Source organism: Sesamum indicum, linkage group LG5 (genome assembly GCF_000512975.1).
Source record: "Sesamum indicum cultivar Zhongzhi No. 13 linkage group LG5, S_indicum_v1.0, whole genome shotgun sequence".
Taxonomy (NCBI): domain Eukaryota; kingdom Viridiplantae; phylum Streptophyta; class Magnoliopsida; order Lamiales; family Pedaliaceae; genus Sesamum; species Sesamum indicum.
The window spans coordinates 9,403,204-9,413,626 of record NC_026149.1 but is presented as its reverse complement, the minus strand read 5'-3'; positions in this window follow the sequence as shown (position 1 = coordinate 9,413,626).

Here is a 10,423-nt window from a genome sequence, read left to right as displayed (position 1 = left end):
ATCATCATCATCATCATCACCATCATAAACCGTTCCTAAAGCCGTCTCAAGGACCGTTCCAAAATCTAAATTAACGACTATTTTTTACGGCTATATATGTGTTCCTGTACCCGTTCCAAAGACTGTTTCAGATTTTTCTATATAAATGTGTTCCTCTCTTTCCATTTAATCTCATTATCTTCTTCCATTCTTCTTATTTCTCTCTATTTACTCAATCTCTCTCGAATTTTTTTTATCTCTCAGTATCCCACTAATATTTTTCTACTCTTGTTCGTCAATTTATCTCAAATTTTCATTGATATTTGAAGTTATTTTAATCATATAACAACTTTAACCCTTTATTTGTCAATTGATTATATTTGTTGTAATTTTTTTAATTAAATTTAACGTTATAATAATATGTGTGTGTGTGTGTAGGACTCATCATCATGTTAAGACAGTTGAGCAGATGGATGTAAGAGAAAAACCTTCCGAATAGCGCGGCTTTTACTCTGGAGTTTAAGGATGGTGTTGCTACATTTATAGAATGGGTCAAGTCTCAATATGCATATGTGGATGGTGAGAGAATTAAGTGTCCTTATCTGAAGTGCAAGAATAAAGTTTTGTAAACTACGAACAAGGTAAATGTCGACTTGTTTATGAAAGATTTTATACCAAAGTATTATAATTGGATTTCTCATGGAGAGAAGAGGGTGCAGGGGTATTTTGAGGCTGTCACCGTGGCCCCATTGTAGAAGGAGCAAACTCCCATTCTCATGTTGTGGAGGGTTCCAGTACGGCTTGGGGTGATGCGGCGCAAATAGACTGGGCGCAGAGGATGGTTTTCGATGGCGCAGAGCCTGCTGTCTGGTCTTCTAATTATAACTAGGATGGTGTACCTGATGATGGTACGAGGTCGTGTCCTACTAATGCAGGGCCTAGTTCATATCACGGTGGGGACCACTACAATTATGTGTCTAGGCTAGCAGATCGATTTCATAATGTAGTGCATGCTGCCGAGCAACTGTTATGGAACGATTGCACCCAATCTTAATTGGGGGTTGTAGCTGAGTTGGTGAATATCAATGTTGAGGGCCATATTTCTCTGCATATATATGATCGAATATCAAAATGGGTTGATCATATATTGCCTTGCGACCACACCTTGCCTTAGGATTCCTATAGTACGAAAAAATTGATAAGAGACTGGGTTTTACCTGTTGAGAAGACAGATGTGTGTAACAATGGTTGCATGTTATATTGGAAGGATGACATTGATTTGGACTACTGCAAGTTTAGTGGAGAAGCTAGGTATAAGCCGACTAAGGAACGAAATCCTAATTGCAAGAAGACACCATATACCTTTATTAGCTACCTGTCGATTACTCCAAGCCTGCAGAGGTTCTATGCTTCAGAAGCTACTGCCGGGCAAATGACGTGGTATGCCAACCATCAAACACAGGAGGGATCCATATGCCATTTGTCTGATGCAGAGGCATGGAGGCATTTTGACTGCACATATCCCGATTTTGCAACAGAGCCCCGTAGTGTTAGACTGAGTTTGTGCACGGATGGATTTGCCCGCATGGGTAGTACAATCGTATGTACTCATTTTGGCCAATTATACTTACACCGTACAATCTTCCACTGAAGATGTGCATGAGTTTTGAGTATATGGATCTGACGATAGTGATTCCCGGTTCTTCAAATCCAAAACGTTTCATCGATGTTTAACTGGAGCCACTGATTAAGGAGTTGCAGAATTTGTAGGGTGAATTGACACACGATAGTGCAAAGAACAAGATGTTTTCAATGTATGTCGCGTTGATGTGGACTGTGAACGACCTACCCGCTTATGAAATGGTGTCTGGATGGAGTTCGCTGGTGTTATGGAGTGTCCACTTTGTATGGAAAACACACGTGCATTCTACCTGCAGGAAGGCGCGCTACTTTAACTGTCACAGATTGTTTCGAAACCCGTTCCTATATTTATCTCCAATACAAATAAAAACAGTTCTAAAATGCAGGCGTGAGTATTACAAAGACAGTTTCAAAAGCTCCCCTTCAAAATTAATTTACCCATTCCAAAATTCGTAAAAACTGTTCCAATTCAAAAAATAAAAAAAAATTGAACAAATTCAATATTAGGAACGGTTTCCAATGAGAATTACAGTTACCGTCTCAAATAGAAATGGTTTTGCATTAAACATTCCTAAATTTTTGTAAAGCCATCTGTAAGGACGGATTTCGATCCATATTGAAACCGTTCCAAAATTCGCTCCAAATAAGTTATGTGTCATGAAAATCATTTCAAAGACAAAAAAAAACCGTTCTAAAACCCGCCCCAAATCCCGCCTCTTTTTGTAGTGTATGAAAAGGAGAAAAAGTGGAGTTTCTAGCTATTACGAACTTAAGACACCAATTCGGTCACAGTTAATGTTCTTGTATCTATGTGCTAGGGCTCCCAAGTCAAGATGGCACTAGTGATCCACCTAGTTAGGCTGACAATTGGTTTACAATCTAGCTAGATGAGTCATTGCGGTCTATCTTTTGAAAAAATACATGGCAAATAATGAGTTGCCAACTCATTAAGCATAGCTAATTAGCCTATACGTATATTTATATACACATATGGACTAGTACAACAAAAGACCAATCATGCAATGACACCAATAAACCAATATTCATTATGTAATCACCAAGTACCCAATACCAATAGTCATGCAAAGCCAATACCAAAATCAAGTATCAACTACAACATAATTCACACATAATTATAGTTTAATTTTCTATGGCCCTACTTAGCCTAAATGGAGTATATTCAATAGTTTCTCATCATTACAATCAATGTCATATAATCGCTAGCATAGAGTACCCATCGTATATGATATCCCCATACTGGTCAAGTCTACAATCGTCAGCACAGGATATTCCCGCTAACCAAGATACCCCTTGTATATTTCGCGCCATGGTGCTTAGTTGTATGTTCATTTTTCTCATATTATATATCACAACCCTTAATTATATTATCATAACACACAACTCGTCATTAATCACATTATCATAAACTATTGAATATGCCCCAGGTTAGATGAGTCATATCTTTATCTCAATTTACTATTAACACATTAACGATTTCACAATTCAACTCCAATCTACAATCAAATAGAAGCATGTCACAATCATTGACAACCACTCCGTCATTCATCTTTGTTCAACAATCGAATAATTTGATTCTACAATCAATTCCCTATAAGTGACTTCATTATTCAATTTCATTCAACAGTCAAATATAGTATCACATAATTATTCATTTGATTTTCATACGACAAAACCATATAAACGCATAATAATAATTTCACAGATCAATAACATAATTCAGACAAATAACCAATAATTAATCAAATATACCAACAACAAGTATATATATATATCTATGTATATATAATCTAATTAATTATACTTACCTCAACCTCAAATCTTACATTAATAAAAGAAGTTGCTCAATGTTCTGCTTTATCCTTGTATCCTAAAATAAGTCATAATGAATAAAATATTAAATAATATTTGTATATTTTCCATCAATCTTTTAACATTTCACTTATATTGAAATTTAAACTTCCATTGAATTTTCTTCTAAATAACTAGATATTCTAAGCTTTTCATGTATATACATAACTTATCAATTAACTCATAAGAACTTATTTATCCAACCTTTCATATTTTTGTGGCTATTGTTCATGACAACATCCTTGAACTAAATTATTTAAAAAAAATCATATTCCTTCTTAATAAACATAATATTTTTCAAATATAATTTTATAATATTTCTATAATAGTTTCCTCGTTTTCTCACTATTATAGTAATTAATTACATACTTTTATGTATAATTAAGTATATGATCAATAAATCCAGTTAAGTTGAATAAATTAATTATAGCAATAACTAAATTTAATAAATTAAGTATTTAATTAATTGAATATAACATTCTTAATTCAAATAAAATATTTAACCAATCACTAATTTATGAATGATCACACTCGTCAAAATTTTCAATTAAACACTAAATGGAATAATATAACTTACATTTAATAAGCACACTAATCAATAATATAATTATATGAATTAATTAATAATTTTTATAAAAAAAATTACTTATTAAGAAAAGGTCAATAGCTAAAGAAGAATTAACAACACTAATCTCGACCTTCAAAAATAAAATGAGAATGGATTCTCTTTATATAGATATGCATATATATATATATACTTTAATTATATATATGTATGTGATAACATTTTAATAAGAACTAGTTACATATGTATGCCTTAGTCATCCTTACTCGGAATAAAGGATTTATTATCTTATGGATTATAGAATGTACCTAGACACATTCTAATACATCCATACAAGGTATATATATATATATGTATATTAGTTATTTGGAATAACTAATGAATACATAACAAAAAAGCACAAAATAATTTCCTACACTAGAGCCTCCAAAATTTGGCCACTCCTCTTTTCCAAACACTTTGTGTGTTTCTCTCACCAATTCTTTTCTTGCAAATTGAATTGAGGTATTCCAAATTCTGGTGTGGTGTGGATGCAACTTTAGAGGGCTTCTACGTTGAAGTCTTGTGTGAATGGATCAAACGAATGAGGTTTGAAGTAAATCAAATCAAAGAGGTCATTCTTGATTTACGATTTATGTACCTCTCGTTTTTCATTCAACCATTAGTCCCATTTAATTTTATTAATGTTATTATTAACTACATCGAACGCCCGGGAACTCCAAGGGTACACCCCTTGGAATTCTACCATTGGAGTTCTGATTTTATTACATTTCATCTTAATTTACGTAATTTGTTTATATTACAGCTTCCGCTTGCGGATTCACGGGCCGATCCACTCGCATTTTGCTTTGCTTTCAAGTGGTATCAGAGTCTGGTTCGATGTAGGGGCTATGATTTTATGTGAATAAGCATGATAATATGATTTTATTGCTTTTGAAGCATGATATTTATTTTTGCTTATTCTTGAATAATTATATGAGAAAATTAACTTATTTAATTTTTGCAATTTTGGATGATTTAAAGTATTTTAAGAAAATTAAATTTTCTGATAGAATACTTTTTTTTTATTTTAGTTTAATATGTGGAAACAAAAAAAAAAAAAAAGAAAAAACTAGTACTGTAGCAGTGCACTGTCGCCTGGCCAGCTGCGCGCGGGCCATTGGGCTGATGCTACAATTGACGGCCGACGGCTGGGCCATTTCGCCCTTTCTTTCAGAAAATTAGATTTTCTAATTTCTGCATATTTTCTGAAAATACTAATTTTTGATAATTTAATTTCGGAGAAAATTGGATGTTTTCTAGAATTACATTGCTTTAATCAATTTGGTTGATTTGCGTTCATTGGATGCACAGGGCTTTATCATCCCTTTGAATTCCAAATTTTAAACTTGTTATTTTCTGCATATAATTGTTTAGGCGTAATTACAAAAAAAGTCCTGTAAGTAGGGGGGTGGCGTTCTTGGTCCCGAAACTATAGGACTGGCAATTTTAGTCCCATAAGTTTTAAAAAGTTTGTAATTTCAGTCCTCCGCACAAATCTGGCCAATTTTTGGATAATTTTACCCTTTTCCAGCTTTAAAATGTGCAGTTTAGTCCAGTTTCAATCATTTTGCATTCTAATGCATATTTTCCACTCATGCTTGCAAAGAATGGTATCAGAGCCTAGGTTTATTAAAGAAATATATGATTATATTATATTTTGATATTATTTATCCACTAATGGAGGAGACTTTCCAAAAGAGAATGGAACTGAAAACAGGGAATATTTCCAGATTCTAGAAATACAAAGAAGAGAATTTCTCAGGGAAATTCTTGACAAATGTGACAATGGTCCCAAGAGGATTGATCCAAAACTTCTCACGCCCGAAGAAAAACAAGAGTGACCGAGAAATTTTGAAGTCCGACAAGTACTACCAGGAAATGCAGTGAGACGTATACATTCCACTGAAGTCCATGGTAGAATCCCAGCCAGGAGAAACGGAACGAGTAAATTCCTGCATAATTTTAGTTCTAAAAATTATGACTGATTGGAAAGAACTCGAGCTGGATACATCAAAGATCTCCCAAGATCTAAGAGAGATACAAAAGACGGTTCAAAACTATGGACATAATACATATACCTATGAAAATAGAATCCTTGAGCCAAAAGGTGGACGAGGTCCTTAAGATCCTTCTCGATCTACATAAGGGTCTTAGAGATCTGAAGGCAGAAATTACAAATCTGAAGAGAAATCAACGAGAGAGCCTTGCGACATCTAGATCGAAACAAGAGCGAATCAGGGACGCCCTTGGAACAGTACCCCTCCTACACCAGAAGGGGAAGGCCACGGAGATTCCAAAGTCGAAGTCCAGAGAAGATCTGATTATTGCTTCTATTAGATCTATAATGGAAGTAACAAGAGCGGATCTATCAGATCTACAAGAATTGGCTGAATCCTTTTCCCAACTCGGGATTGTGGATTTAGTCAATATCCAAACGAATGAGATCACTCCAGCATTACCACCGCCGGAGGGAAGTACATGCTCTAATGATCCTCCACAGGATCAACCGATGAGAGAAAGTGCGGACTTCCACACTAATGCCACTCCAACGTTTGTGAGAACCAGGCTAAAGGAAAATCCAAGAAGAAATCCAAAAAGAGTGCTGGAGAATACACCTTGGGCAAGGACTATGCTCCAGTCCTTACATCCATATGGCGCTATACTAAACCTGGATATTATAGATTTCTGAAATACCGAGAAATTAATAGACGAATGGGTTGCAGCAATTAAGATAGCAGCAACTACCCTAGAGCTCGACAAAGAAAACTTCATAAAGCTTGCGGAGTTGAGCTTAAAGGGATCGGTAAAGATCGGATGGGATAATACCCTAGAAGACACCAAAGCCAGCATCTTTGCTGGAGACTCAAAAGGAGCGATAGCAGACCGGCTAGGAAGACTTATCAAGATACACTTCATTGGAGATGGATATTTCGAAGGAAGTAGAGAAGAAAAGGCTAGAGAATATGCACAGGCTCTTTTCAGCCTTGAACTTAGAAGTATTTGCGCAGTAGATGAATACATCTATTGGTTTCGCAAGTACTTTTTCCAGAATGGAGTAGCAACGGAAGTAGCAGCTCCAATGTTCTTCGCAAAGATATGCAGTCCATGGAGGGAAATGTTGATCCAGTCATACAAAGTACCTGAAGGACAGCTAGATTCAGTGGCGCGAAGAATGTCTTTCCTTAAAGACAAACTGAAGGATTGGTGTTATCAAGCATCCATTTAGAAGAATATGAAAAGACTGAGAGGTAAAATCAAACGAACCCCTCTCTGTTGTGATAACAATGATTTTCCAACTATTATAGGAGAATCAAGTAAGCCAAAGAAAAGGAGGAAGCAGAATAGTGACTCCTATCCTAGGAGGTCCAGAAAAACCTTTTCCCGGCGGAGATCATGGTGGTCCAAGTCCAAAGCCAGAACATATAAATCTGGACAGAGAATAGGACCAACAAAGATTTCATCCCAAGGATCTAGACGAACAGATGCAAGATCCACTGGAAGAACCCCTACAAAAAGAACTTTTAGACGAGCCCATACCGAGCCAATGAAAGTTTCAAAAACTGCAATTGCTGGACTTGCGGAGCAAAAGGACATATATCTCCCGAATGCCCGCAGAAACGTGGTGAATTGAAAAAATTTGAAGCCACGGATGATATCCTAGATGTAGTATACTATGGCGATTTGGTACCTATCTATCAATTTGAAGATCTTCCTTCAGACGAAAGCGTCTATGAAGAAGAAATAGAGACTGATTCGGATGGATATTCAACCGAGTCAGAATAATTACAACGAGGGAGATGGGCTTTAAACTTCTGAAAGCCTATCAGGATTGTTTTTCAAAATGACGGTGTCAAAAAAAACCATGGAAAGAATCATGCGGCAAGATTCCAACCTCAGCCCATACGATGGATTTAGGATTGGAGGAATTGGGAAAGTCCTGAACCAGATAGGACTGAACCAAAGGAAGCATCATATAATCTACAAAGTAAGTTCAGGTGAGTTTGCTATACCTATAGAACTTACTGGTAATGTGATGGAAATGCAGTTAATTCCTAAAGAAGAAATTCTTGAAAAATTGAGTAAGCTTAGAGAAGAAGTAGCTATTACTATGAAATGGATCCATATAGGGACTATTGAAGTAGTAATAACAACTTTTAAGGAAGGAATTGATTCAGAAATACATTTATTGATAATGGATAGAAGAATCAATAACTTAAGAGATGGTTGTCTTGGAACAATGATAGAAAATTTGTATGCAGGAAAATTGATGTTTGACATTCATCCTAGGATTGCATACAACCTAGCAGACCAAGATTTCAGTAGAGTCTTAACCCTTCATCAAGATTTTAAAAGAAAAGATCTAATGAAAAAAGGAAATAGACCGTATTCTATAACCTATAGAATTGCATATGCCCTTTCCAATACCCATCATTCAGATTTATTTCTTAGGAAAGAGTATATTGAGATTCCTAGAATTTTCAAGGAGTTCGCTAAGGTAATGACACCAGACCCTATTAGGATACCTAGAATAGGTGGTGTTGATATTATTATAAAAGATCACCCAGTCTTAGATCGGACACTTAAATCTAGGACTGAGTTTAGTAGTCGGATGTCCTTTTCAAAAGATAGGATTATAGGCTACAAAGGAAAGGAGAAAGAGTTATTAAAAGCTTTAACTCCTCAAGAGATTAGGGTAGATAACATAAAACTTAGATGCCCTGAAAGATGGAAAGAAATACAAGTTATATTTGACATCACTAAGAAAGAAAATTATTTTCCTTGTGATGACTTATATCATTTGCAGCAACCTGTTGTTGCAAAATATGAGGGCATGCTAGAAATAGCAGGCCATGAAATTTTAATTGCAGGTGTTGCTGGACGAGAAAATGGGAGTATGACTTTGGGGTTAAGTTTCCTCGAAGATCATAAACCATGGGGAAGAAAAGGTAACAGAATGGAATTTAATCTTGATGGTGTTACCATAAGGATTGAATGACGAGTCCCTTTTCCATATACATATCTGTTGGTATTTTGTATGATCAATATAAGACAGAATATTTTGCAGCTTATATTAATTCAGGATCAGGAATTTGCACGGAAAAACCTGGAGTTTTCCCTAAGGAAGTAAGGGAAACCTTACCCGTTATCGCAGGAAGGGATTTTTGCGAAAAATCCTGATGCTCAATAAGGGAATACGAGAAGCCAAAATCATGATTGGAGGAGCATTTGAATCACCCTAGTTTAGGGTAAAAACACCTCCTATATATTTTCATGATACAGGTGCCGATATCTTGCTAGGTAACAATTTCATTCAAACATTTGCAAGATATATGCAGGATAATCAGAGGAATCTATTAATCTTTACTACTAACTGTGGTAGTGAGATACAAGTGTTGCAAAGAGAAAAGGCATTTAATAGGATAATGCCAATAAAATTTCGCAGCAAACGTGGTGATTTTGATCCCAGATTAACTCATCCAAAAATGCAGGATAAGAGAAAATTTGGTAAGGTCCTTTTGTCTTTCAGGCAGCAGGGACTCATAGACAGCGATAGCTTCTATAAGGAATCCGAGGAGGAAATTCTAAACCTTAAAGAAGCACTACTGGAAATAAAATCGCTAGACATCAGCGAAGAAAGCTGGCTTTCTCTTGAGAATGTTAAGAGGCTTATTCAGAGGAACTTTAGTGAAAATCCTCTGGCTTGGTGGGATAGGAACAAAATCGAAGCTACTCTGAAGATCAAAGATGAGTGCAAATACGAGTATTTTCGATACAAACCTATCCAGATGAACATGGAGGATAAGAAGGATATGCAGATGATAATCAAAGAGCATATCAGTCTTGGACTCATTGAACCCAGAATCTCTACCTACAGTAGCCCTGATTTTCTGGTAAGAAACCATGGTGAAATAAAGAGAGGTAAACCCAGGTTGGTTATTAACTATCAAGGTATTAATAAGATATTAGAATTTGATGGTTATTACATTCCTAGTAGAGAACACTTAATTGATTGCATTAAATGAGCAAAAGTATTTTCTAAATTCGATTGCAAATCTGGGTTTTATCAGATTAAGATGGAGAATGAATCAAGGAAATTTACTGCATTTTCCTCACCACAGGGACAATATATCTGGAATATGCTTCCAATGGGTTTAGCTAATGCACCCCAGATATTTCAAAGAAAAATGGATAATTTTTTCAAAGATTATTTTGAGTTCATGTTTATCTATATTGACGACATACTAATTGCATCCAAAAATATGAAAGAACATATTAAACATCTTGAAATATTTTCTGATGCATGCTATAGAGAAGGATTAGTACTTT